This window comes from Glycine max, chromosome 15 (genome assembly GCF_000004515.6).
Source record: "Glycine max cultivar Williams 82 chromosome 15, Glycine_max_v4.0, whole genome shotgun sequence".
Lineage (NCBI taxonomy): Eukaryota > Viridiplantae > Streptophyta > Magnoliopsida > Fabales > Fabaceae > Glycine > Glycine max.
Window position 1 is genome coordinate 44,606,676 of NC_038251.2, and position 13,830 is coordinate 44,620,505.

General features: G+C 32.7%; 1 pseudogene; it reads right to left on the reverse strand.

The window, feature by feature from the left end:
- Positions 1–9,394: 9,394 nt before the first annotated feature.
- Positions 9,395–12,156, reverse strand: LOC100785530 (putative disease resistance RPP13-like protein 1; annotated as a pseudogene).
- Positions 12,157–13,830: the final 1,674 nt, after the last annotated feature.

A 13,830-nucleotide genomic window follows, 5' to 3' on the forward strand; every position in this document is an offset into this window, starting at 1 on the left:
GGGGGGGGGGGGGCTTATTGTGTTGATTCTTGTACTTTTTTTTAAATTTATGACAATTTTTAACCCCCATAAATTGCATTTTAAAATTTAAATTAAAAAATTTCACGTAGGTTCAGATTTATTCAAACCTAATTCCAAGCCAAAGAGTAGTACATTAAAGTTTTAGAGGAAAAAAAAAAACAAAATTTTGCAAGGACTAATCCGAACTATGATAACTTTTTAGGGACAAAAAATATATTTTAACCTTATATTTTCCTATCAAGTAGTGCTCATGAAGTATCATCTTATTTTACTTTCTTCTTTATATAAAGTCACACCTTGTGCGTAATATGCGAAAATCATGAAATTGTTGCGGGAAGATAAAATTGGAGCCATAAGAGAGTTGGATGTTAGTTATTTCATACGTATATTACATGATGATGATGATTGATTCACTCATAATGATTATGGTGTTTAATGATTTAATCTTGATATGATATTGATGAGGTGGTGATTGTTATGATTTTCTTTGTTATGTGAATTATGAGACTTATGCTTTGTGTATGATTTTAACATATTATGTTATATGTGTGATGATGGTAGATTATGCATACTTTAATTGAGAAGTTTTATCTTATTTTAATATACTCATTTAGCCTTTAAACACAAGAGCTATGACATTTATTTAAAGTTTAACAATTAAATTAAACAAATAATATAAAATAATCATATTAAATATTAATTACATGAACCAAATAAAAATCATTTGTACTCTCTTGAAGTATGTCAACAAACGATACAAAATCAAAGGAAATCTTCTATATATATGAGTCTCAAACAGCGAGTTTTTGTGTCCATGATAAAAGTTAATCTTTATTTATACTTTTTCGACTTAAATATTCAGTCTAGGAAAGTTAATATGAAATTTTCCATCAAATCAGCATTGTCTTTTTCAATATATACTTTCAAAAATCATCAAAAAGACTAGGCTTGGTAGCAACTTAAATATGACAATTCTTATTTAAAAACATGTAAAGTGAAAGAGGGGGGGGATAGATACAGTAGAGTGAAAGACTTATTTTTTTAATTCTTAAATTAAATTGCTTATTTATTTTAAGTAAGATTTTTAAGAAAATAATTATTAATACATTAGTGATCGATTATTTTTACCCCAATTTTCTTTTTGGGGGGCGGGGTGGGTGGGGGTTGGGAAACTTCGCTTTTCTTTAAAGAAAAATTTAATTAGATACATTTTCGAAAACACTCTTAAAAAATTGAGCAAATTATTATTTTTTTATACAAGATCCAAAGGGAAAAAACTAAGTTTTTAAACAAAGTTAGTAAATAAACTTTTAGAAAAAATTAATCGATCACGGATAAATTACACGTCAATGTTTTAAACATGATTCAAAATATTAATATAACATTGATTAATATTAAAAATGAATTAAATTTCATTTTTCTATAAAATTAAATTTTTTGTTGTTGTTACATATGAAAAATTTATTTAAAGACAAATATTTTATTTATAAATTTTTTAATTGACTGGGTATTGATTTTGATAATTCATATTTTTATTCTTCCTGCATGAATAATCAAATTAGGACAAATTTATTTGAGTGATGTTTTTATAATCATCGAAATTTTAATGTAAAGAGACTCTTAGATATTTATAATTAAATTAATGAATAATTTTTTTATAAGAATGATGTTTTTATTTCTTTTTATATCAAAACATCCTTCATATTTTTAATGATTCTATAAAAAATTATACTTTTTAATTAATAATATATTCTTTTATGTTACATTAGTTCATCTTTATATTCATTTATGTCACCCGGGTAATTATATTAGGACAAATTCATTTGGATGATTAATTTTTTTAATAGTCATTGGAGTTTTTTTTATATTTAGAGACTCTTAAATACTTATATTTAAATTTAATTCATACAACTCTTATACGAATGATATCTAAATTTCTTTTTATATCAAAATATCATTCTTTTTTTTAATTTGAAATTATAAAAATTATATTTTATAAACTATTATATATTATATTTATATTACCCTAGTCCATATCTATATTTATCATGGGTATCCATTCAAATAAAATTTATTTGGATGATTATATATATATATATATATATATATATATATATATATATATAAAATCATTTGGGTTTTTTATTGCAAGAGTCTTACATATTTCATATTTTAATTTATGTTTCTTTTTATATTAAAACACCTTTCATTTTTTCAATTTAAATTATAAAAAATTATATTTTTTAATTATTATATAATCTATTTATGTTACATTAATCCATATTTATATCCATCTATTTAGATAGCCATATACTAAGACAAATCCCTTGGGCCTCTTTTGTATTTTTTAATTTGATGATATAAAAAATTATATTTTAAAACTATTATATATTTTATTTATGCCAAATTAATCCATGTTTATATTTTTGTATTACATGGATGATCATATTAGAATTTATCGATTTGACTAAATATTTTTTTTTTATAATCAAAGATCCCTGGAAGTTAATACAATATTTCATTATTCCATTACATCCATGGATGAAAAAAAAAAGTATCTTAAAGATGTTATTAGTTCAAATTCACAAGCCAAATAAGTAATTTTTTTAATTACAAAAGTAGTAGTTGTAATAGTAATTATAAGATAAGTATATTTAAATATACTTATTTTATTGACCCAAAATTTTAGATGGCTCATTGGTGAATATTTCAAAACTAATAAAGATTGAAACTATTTACAACTAAACACATGTATAAATGCTTTTTTGATTTCAATATTAAGCTAAATTGCATCATTGGTGAAAAAAATATATTTCTTGAGTATAGAATTCCATGTTGTATCAAGTAAATTTCATATTACCCAAGTAAAACTTAAGAGATAACATACTTTTAACTATAGCAAACTTTTATGATATAAGAAAAATAATTATCTCGTTATAAGTAAACTTTTGGATCGTTAAACAATATATTTTGTTGGGGGTGGTTGGAAAGCTTATCTTTTCTTTAAAGAATAATTTAATTAGATACATTTTCGGAAAAGCTCTTAAAAAATAAAGCAAATTGTTAATTTTTTAATAGAACATTGAAAGAGAAAAAAATTAAGTTTTTAAAGAAAGTTAGTAACTAAACTTTTAGGGAAAATTATTGGATGACTTAGAAATTACACATCAATTGTTAAAACATGATTAAAAAAATCGATATACCACTGGTTGTTATTAAAAATGAATTAAATTCCATTTGTCTATAAATTTAAAGTTTTTTATTTCTATTGTTAAATATGAAAAATTTATTTAAAGACAAATATTTATTTATTATTTTTTGTTATAATTTTTTTTAATTAACAAGATATTGATCTCGATAATTCATATTTTTATCCATCCGTTGCCTAGGTAATCATTTTAGGACAAATTCATTTGGGTGATTTTTTTTAATATCAAGAGACTCTTAGATATTTATACTTAAATTAATGTATAAATTGTTTATAAGAATGATGTTTATATTTCTTTTTATATTAAAACATCCTTCATATTTTTAATATGAATCTATATAAAGTTATACATTTTAAAAAATTATATATTCTTCTTTTGTTGTATTAATTAATCTTTATATTCTTTATGCACCTGGGTAACCATACTAGAACAAACTCATTTTGATGATTAATTTTTTTAATAATCATTGTGTTTTTTTATATTAAGAAACTATAAAATATTTATATTTAAATTAATTCATACAACTTTTATATGAATATTGTCTAATTTTTTTATATCAAAGCATCATTCTTTTTTTTTTTAATTTGAAATTATAAAAATTATATTTGATAAATTATTATATATTATATTTATGTTACCCTAATTCATATTTATATTTATCTATCAACATGAGTATCATACACAATTATTTGGACTTTTTATTACAAGAGTCTTAAATATTTATCATATTTTAGTTTATGTTTATTTTTATATTAAAACACCTTTCATTTTAGGAGAAATTAAGGATTGGATTGCCAAATAAATGGAGAATAAATAGGAGAAAGTAAGCGAGAGTAAATTCTGTCAAGGAGACAAATTAGGGATTGGATTGACTGAGAGAATTCTGTTAGTACTCTGCAGCTATATATAGGAGAAATAAGAGAAGGTTTTGTCAATCATTCACTTACATAATAATTCCTTGTACTCCACTTCTGAATAATAGAATTTCGGAATCCTTCCTTCATCTCATGATTCCCTATTTCTCTTTAATTCATCAAATTCCTTGAATTACCATATCAATTGGTATCAACTTGGACCTTCCCAGCAATCGACATCCATGGCAACCTGCACACGAAGTCACACAGAGACGGAGGAGCGCTTGGAGAATAAGATCATTGAACGCATGGAAGCAAAGTTGATGGAGATCGCAGGATCCATGCAGAAGACCCTGGAAGATTTGTTACAACAGAACATCCACAACTCCTTCAAGAAATTACCGGAGAACGAAGCCAATTCTGATAACAATAGTACCGCGGGTAGAATGGCGAAAGGAAATCAGCCGCACTACTCGTGTGGCACCCGCTTGGCAAGGATCGACTTTCCGAGATTTAACGGTGAGAACGTCAACCAAAGGATCTATCAATGCGAAACCTACTTTACCATTGATAATACACCAGAGGATGTAAAGGTACGCTTAGCCATCATTCACCTTGAGGGCAAAACACTCCATTGGCACACAACTTTAGCAAAGACTATGGCTGCGGATTCCCTGCTATCTTGGACAGAATACACACAACGTTTGATTGACAGATTTGGAGCCATCTGTGAGGACCCTATGGCAGACCTGATCAAATTGCGATAGCATCGCAGCGTAGCGGAATACCATGAAGAGTTTGATGCCATCGTATCACGACTAAACCTGTCCGAGGAATATACCCTGAGTTGCTTCTTGGAAGGGTTGAAACATGAAGTTCAAATGCTGGTACGTATGTTCCAGCCCCAATCTGTTCGAAAAGCCTTTTCCCTAGCGAAAATGTATGATGCTGCCTACCATGACAACACTCCAGCAAACTCTATCAATAGGAAAACAAAAGATTTTGGGAGCCCAAAAGCCTTTGCTAGCCAACAAACCATCCTTAAATGCTGACGAACCATCCGAGGCAGATAAGACCAAATTCTGACCATCACGACTGCTCACACCTACTTACATGAACGAACGGCGGGCCCAAGGACTCTGCTACTTTTGCGATGAACCATACACCCCTGAACATGGCCTTTCACACAAAAAGCTCCACATTCACGTGATGGAGATAGATGATCAAGACACACCAATAGGCAATGCTCTTGACGAGGACAATTCATCTCAATTGCAAAGTGATCCACAGATTTCTGTCCATGCGCTTACTGGCGTGGCCAATTTTAAGACAATGAGGGTCACTGGCTATCAAAGGAAACGACCTTTACATATCCTGATTGATAGTGACAGTACCCATAATTTCTTAGATATTCAGGTTGCTAAGAAATTTGGGTGTAAGATTGAGGAGATAGAACCACTACATGTGGTGGTAGCGGATGGCAATAAGTTGCATATTTCTGCTATGGTCAGGAATTTCACTTGGACCATTCAACATACTACCTTCCAATCTAATATTATGTTCATTCCACTGGGTTGCTGTGACTTAGTGTTGGGAATTGAGTGGCTGGTAACACTTGGTGACATTACCTGGAATTTTGACAAATTGAGCATGGAATTTAAAGTGCAGGGACGACGACATGCATTAAGAGGGGTTTCTTCTAATGTTGTCAAGACTATCCGAAGACAACAAATGGGCCAAACTTTAGCTAATGGAGTTCATTTATCTATGATACAGCTTTGTGACACTGAGGGTGGATTACTTCATTCCTTAACTACTCATGCTCAACAACCTACAGTCCCAGCTGCCATAGAGCAACTTTTGAAGGCTTATTCAGACATTTTTATCGAGCCAACTGCACTTCCACCACCCCGGGTAGAACATGATCACAGAATACCCCTAGTGCAGGGTGCAAATCCAGTGAACAAGAGGCCCTACAGGTATGCTAAACATCAAAAAGATGTCATTGATCGACTTGTACAGGAATATTTGACTTCTGGAATTATTAAAAAAAGTAGCAGCCCTTATGCTTGTCCGGTAGTCTTAGTCGGTAAAAAAGATAGCTCTTGGAGACTTTGAGTGAATTATCAAGAGTTGAATAAAAACACTGTCAAAGATAAGTTTCCTATTCCGCTGGTTGATGACCTTTTGGATGAATTACATGGCTCCACTATTTTCTCCAAAATTGACCTTCGGTCGGGGTACAACCAAGTGCGAATGGATCCTTTGGATGTTCATAAAACTGCCTTCAAGACTCATGGGGTCATTGTACTTGGTAATGCCATTTGGCCTTACCAATGCCCCTGCTACATTTCAAGGGCTGATGAATTCTGTTTTCCAGCAGTTTTTAAGAAGGTTTCTTCTGGTTTTCTTCGATGACATTCTCATCTACAGTCGCAACTTGATAGATCATGTGGATAATTTACAAAAAGTGTTATCTACTATGAGGAATCACTCGCTTTTTGCCAGGAAGTCTAAGTGTTATTTTGCAGTCCCCAAGGTGGAATATTTGGGTCATTACATCAGCAGCGATAGCGTTTCTATCGACCCCACTAAAATTACAGCAGTTAGGAATTGGCCATTTCTTCAATCATTGAAACAACTTCGTGGATTCATTGGCCTTGCAGGTTACTACCGAAGGTTTGTCAAGGGATTTGGTGCAATTGCTCGGCCATTAACTAATATGCTTAAAGGAGATAATTTTTGTTGGACCGATGATGCAAAACTTGCATTTCAGCAACTCAAAGACTTGCTACTCCAAGCACCTGTGTTGCGACTCCCTGATTTCAACAAGACTTTTGTGGTAGAGGTTGATGCTTTCGGTGTGGAACTTGGAGCCGTCTTAATGCAGGAACATCACCCGATTGCCTTTATTAGTCGGGCCTTAAACCAACAACAACAATGTTTATCCACCTATGAAAAGGAATTACTAGCAGTAGTTTTTGCTGTTCAAAAATGGCGCCATTACCTTCTCAACAGGCAGTTTGTGATTAAAACGGATCATCGAAGTTTGAAGTATATCCTTGATCAGCAGTTGACCACTGCTTTTCAACAAAAATGGTTAGTGAAGTTAATGGAGTTTGATTTCTCCATTGAATACAAGCAAGGTCATGAGAATGTAGCGGCCGATGCTTTGTCATGAATGGGAGAGGTTGAATGTCAGGCTCTCACTGTTCATTCTTTGGAATCTGATTTGGTGGCACGAATCAAACAATCTTGGGTCACGGATGCCGGACTGCAAAAGTTGATCCTGGAACTACAGACCAATGCAAGGTCCCATAGACATCATACTTGGCAGAATGATGAATTGCATAGGAAGGGAAGGTTGGTGATTGGCCAAGATGTTCAGCTCCGGGAGGATATTTTAAAATGGTTGCACTCTTCAGCTGCTGGTGGCCATTCGGGCAGAAATGCTACTATCCAACGGATGAAGGCAGTGGTTTATTGGCGAGGAATGACTAGAGATGTGAAAGCATTCATCCAACGCTGCTCAATTTGCCAACAATGTAAATATGACACTGTTGCTTCCCCTGGTTTACTTCAGCCTTTGCCTATTCCAAATCATATTTGGCAGCATATAACCATGGACTTCATTGATGGGTTACCTCCTTCTTACAGTAAAAATGTTATCGTTGTTGTTGTGGATCGATTAAGCAAAGCTGCTCATTTCATGGCGTTGTCTCATCCCTACACAGCAAGCGACGTGGCTCAATCCTTCCTAGACCATGTCTTCAAACTTCATGGTTTTCCTGACACTATCACTAGCGATAGAGATCCTGTCTTTGTTAGCAACTTCTGGCAAGATCTTATGGCTTTTCAGGGTGTTCAAGTGCAACTTTTCTCGACTTATCACCCACAAACCGATGGTCAGTCGGAGGTAGTGAATCGTTGCTTAGAAACTTACTTGTGATGCATGACGACCGATGCCCCACAAAAATGGTCTAAGTGGTTGCCATTGGCAGAATGGTGGTACAATACTACCTACCATACTTCTATCCGCGCCACCCCTTATGAAATAGTCTATGGGCAGCCTCCACCAGCCTAGTTACCTTATCTTCCTGGTGATTCGAAGATTGAGCTAGTTGACAGAAGTTTACTCAAGCGCGAGGAGATGTTAAAGCTGTTGAAGTTTCACCTCCGAAGAGCTCAAGACCGAATGAAGCTGTTGGCGGATAAACATCGCAGTGATCGCCAATTTCAGATAGGGGATTTTGTTTATGTTAAGCTTCATCCCTATCGTCAAGTCTCTGTTTCTCATCGGGTTAATGCTAAATTAGCACCTAAGTTTTATGGCCCCTTCAAGGTGCTGGATCACATAGGCGCTATGGCTTATCGACTTGACCTTCCTGCTGGATCTCGCATTCATAATGTTTTTCATCTTTCTCAACTCTAGAAGCATGTCGGCACTGTAGTTACTACTACAAATATTCCTGTCAGCACTGACGCAAGCTTTGTTTCACGTGAACCAGAGTCTATTTTGGATAGAATGACTGTCAAACGGGGCAACCGAGCTGTTACTAAAGTTCTAGTAAAGTGGAAACATCAACTTCCGGAGGATGCCACATGGGAGTTTTACTATGATCTTTTGCAGCGCTATCCTTCCTTCAATCCTTGAGGTCAAGGATGATTTTGAGGGGCGGGTAATGATAGGAGAGAATAAATAGCAATTATGAGAAACTAAATAGAGATTCAAGGAGACAAATTAGGGATTGGGTTGACAAATAAATAGAGAATAAATAGGAGAAATTAAGCGAGAGTAAATTCTGTCAAGGAGACAAATTAGGGATTGGATTGGCTGAGAGTAAATTCTATTAGTACTCTACAGCTATATATAGGAGAAATAAGAGAAGGTTTTGTCAATCATTCACTTACATAATAATTCCTTGTACTCCAGTTCTGAATAATAGAATTTCGGAATTCTTTCTTCATCTCAGGATTCCCTATTTCTCTTTAATTCATCGAATTCCTCATAATTCCTTGAATTACCATATCATTGAGGGCACTTTCTGATTGTCAGAAATTCAAGATGATTATGGGTGTGATCCTGTGTAATCATCTGTAGATTACAAAAGCCATTGAGATGAAGGGTCCTGAGTGTTGGGAAGAAATCTAGCGGAAAAGTCTTTAGAGAGTCACAGCCATCATCCCTCAATCCACAATTGCAAAACATTCCATACAGTATCGGGCAACAATAAATTTCCAGTTCATCCAAAGTATCAGACTTTTCCAGCAACAATGCTTCCATGCTGTGTCCGCCCATGCTGAGCTTTTTCAAAGTATTCCAAAGTCTTGTAGGTCTAGTTCTAGAGCCCTGGGAGCTGAAGCCTCAAGTTGTTTGCACTCTCTAATTGCTAGCTGCTTTAAATGAAGAAGTTGCTCTGGGAGGTCACCTTTCAGGTTTGGACATTTTCTTATAGAAAGATATTGAAGACATGGAAAAGCACCTGTCACAGCTTCACATTCCCATTTTTTCCATGCTTTCATAGAGGAGAACTTCAATCTTTCCAACGATGGAAATGAAGAAGTGCTATTACCATGAAAATCAGCACCAATGCTCACTATTCCATCAAGACTTGAAATCTAAAGGTTCTTGAGAAATGGCAAAAGTCCAAGGGAAGGCAAATGTTGGCAAGATTGACAGTTGTTCAACTCTAAGGACATCACATTTGATAAAGAATTATCGGATAACCAATTTGGGAATTGTTTACCACCATAGTTGATGATTGATAACTTCTCCAGGTGTTTGGAAGGTTGTAGATTCTCAATTACAATTACATCCCTTTCTTTGGCAGAATCATCAGGGTTCTGGTGCGAATTCCATTCAAATTCTAGTTCCACAAGGTGTGTTTTATTTTTCAAATCTGCAGCTAATGCATCTGAGGGATTCTCAATATTCTGCAGCTCCCTAAATGATAATCTTTCGTGAAGAAAATTGAGCTCTCCGAATTTCTGAATGGTGAACTCACTACATTTGCCAACATCAAAAGAACTCATGGCTACTTGAAGATTCTTCAACTTTCCCAGATGCGGTGGCACCTTTATAATTTTAGTATTTACAAATTCAAGGCCATGCAAATTGGTGAGTTCATGCAAATTTGAGGGCAGCTCCTTCAAACATCTACAATAATTCAGCTTCAGTATTTGCAAGTTGTAGAGTGAACATGTGGATTCAGGTAGTTTTTCAATGCCAGTATAGGAAAGGTCTAACGAACGAAGATGTTTAAAATTGCAAACAGAGTCAGGCAGCTTTTCAATGCCTAAACAGTGAAACAGAGATAAGACGCTTAAGAACTTAAACTAGGAGAACAATTCATGTATCGACATCTTGCACTGCCAATCATGGTAATCTCCATTCATTTTCCTACTTGTTGGCATAAATGTACGTAACCTTTTATCATCACATGAAGTTGCAAACCCATCAAAACGTTGTTTGGTAATGATTGAAACTGAAAAATGACGGGTTATTTTCTGTGTACTTTTTCCTTCATCATCAACTCCAAACCTAAAATAGATGTCTCCACAAACATATTTTGCCAAATCATTTAGAAGGTCATGCATGACAAATCCATCTTCATATTTGCTTGATTGTTGAAAGAAGGACCTTGATATTAGATCATTGAAGTACTGTTGGCCAACTTCTTCTGGACTCTTATTGCCTTGATGGCAGTTTAGGAATTTTTCAGCCATCCACAACTGAATTAAACACTCCCTGTGAAACACATAATCCTTGGGGAATAAAGCACAGTAAGCAAAGCATGTCTTGAGATGGGGAGGAAGGTGGTGATAGCTCAGTGCTAAAGCAGGAACAATATCACTATCCTCTATTTCCCATATCTCACTTTTCAATATGTTTTCCCAATCTGAAACAAATGATTTGTTGTGTAATAGACTTCCCATTGACTTCAAGACCAGAGGAAGTCCTTGACATTTTTTAACAATCTTCATACCAATCTCTGGGCATCCTGGATCTCTTGGAAGATTATCATCTCTGAATGCATGTTTAGCGAACAATTTCCAGCAATAATCTTCTTGTAATTGCTCCAGCTCGTGTTCTTTTGACCGCATGGTAGAAGCAAATTTCTCACTGCTTGTTGTGACAAGGATCCTACTTCCCTGAGCTCCACAAACAAGAGCATTCTGCACAGCTTCCCATTTAGGCCTGCTTTCGATCCAAACGTCATCCAAAACGAGAAGAAATCTGTTTCCTCTCAATTTATCTTTCAGTTTTGTATGAACAATTTCTAGCCGATCACTATTTTCAATTGATTTAGTAAATGTGTCAAGAATTGCTCTTGATACGTTCAAAACATCAAATTCCTGTGAGACACAGACCCAAGCTTTAAATTTAAATTTGCCCTCTATCCTTGGGTCGTTGTATACAAGTTTTGAGCAAGCGTGGTCTTACCCAGCCCACCCATGCCCCAAATAGAAAGTATTGATAGCATGTTATCAGTGTCAGAAGTGAGCCAGTTAATGATCATTTCTTTATCAGCATCTCTGCAACAAATATCACTTTCAACCACTGAAGATTTTGATTGTGGCACTTTACCACCAGATCCTGATCCAACTACAAGATCACTAGCCTTTTTCAAACCTAGATTATCCATCCGGCTTGCAAGATCATCTAGGTCATCAAGGACATTTTTCATGTTGGAATTAATTTCCTTGTTAAAGGAACTAAGAGGGGAAGATTTGAAGAAATTGGGTAGCTTGCAAGTACAGGTTTGAGATTCAGATTGAGGTTGAACTTGGAGTCTGGAGTGTTGTATTTCATCCAAGACATCTTCAACGTCAAGCATGGCAACTTTGAGCTTAATAAGCCAGTCTCTCACTTGCATATTTCCAAACTGTTTTTGTTCAGCATCATCAAGCACAGCTTGGATGGAGAGGAGCTTGTTTTCCAAGTCCTTCCGCAGCTTCTGATCGATCTTTGTTCCACGAAAGAAATCCAGAACTTGAGGAGAAGCCAGCTTCTGAAATACAGCCCCGAGGAAAGAAGAAAGAACAGCACCACCAACGCATTCTAATGCCATTGTATGGTGTTTTCAACGGTAGCTTATATAAAATATATTTTCAATATTGCTCACTTCCTTTTTTATATATATAAAGATACATCATTCACATAGTGTTAATGTTTTTTAATTTGTATAAATAATATTATTTGTATAATTTCAACAAATATTTTTATACTTTTTACTCATATAATTTAATAAACTATTTCTTTTTTTTAACACTTTTAACATCTTCAAATTATATCACATACAAATTAATACTAATTTACAAATAATTTATACAATGGATATATTTTATTTTAAATGTTTTTTTTCGTATAATTCGAACAAATATTTTACATTGAATTACTTTTATAATTTAATGCAATATTTTTAAAATATTTAAATATATATCTCAAAATTATTTATAGGCTTAGATGCGTTTTTATTCCTATTAAATACCTGATTTTTTTTCATTTGTTTCCTAGAAAAATAATAATTTTATTTTTATTAGTTGATACTTTATTTTAGTCCTTGATGAATTAAAAAATTTTATATTTAATCTCTGATGAATTAGTTAATTTTATTTTAGTTCTGACTATTAACAAACGAAAAAAAATCATTAAAAAAAAATACAAAATTTGTTAATTTATTATGGATTAAAAAAATATCAAGGATAAAAAATAAAATTAATTTATTAGGAACTCAATGCAAAGAAAAATTTATTAGGGAGTAAATACAAATTTTTTATATTTATTAAAAATTAAAAATATATTTAAGTTTTTTTTTAAAACCCATGCAACGCCTAGGCCTATACCAAATTTTAATAATTCTGATAAAAACTGACATATTGGCGGCAACAGATATTCACCGAAAGCTACCACCAAAATGAAAATTGTGCTGGTCCCTTTTGTTGTACACATTCCTAGCTCTAAGCAGAAGAACTGGGTATTTTGTATTATTTCCTCAGAAATTGAAAGGCTTCTGAGTCACTACTGTGGCACGATATTCTTAATAGAGTTTTGATGTGGAACTGAGTAATTCATATTTGTATTCGTGTAATCATACTAGAGTTTATCCATTTGAGTAACAAAAAAATTTATAATCAAATATTTATGGAAGTCTATACAATATTTTACTATATCCATTGATGAAAAAAAAATATTTTAAAGAAGTTATTAGTTAAAATTTACACGCCTAAAAAGTAATATTTTTAATTATAAAAGTAGTAGTTATAAAAATAATTATAAGATAAGTATATTTAAATATACTCATTTTATTGACCCAAAATTTTAGATGAGCTCATTAGTAAATATTTTAAAATTAACAAAGATTGAAATTATTTACAAATAAATACTTATATATAAGAGTTTTTTTGGATTTAACTATTAAGATAAATGATGTCATTTAAGATATAACATTACTTTTAACTATTGAGTATAGACTTTCATGTTGTAACAAATAAATTTCATATTACACAAGTAAAATTTAAGAGATAACGTAAACCTTTATAAGAAATATAATTATCTCTTTAGAAGGAAACTCTTCAAGTTATTAAACAATATACCAAAAATTTATTATCAATAACAATAAATTCTGGTAAGAAAATATAAAAAAATTTAAAAGTAAAATATTTTATCCAGTAATAAAAAAACTACTCTAGTACACAATGCATATATAACTATGTAAGTGTAAGAAAACAATTATTTAGTAATT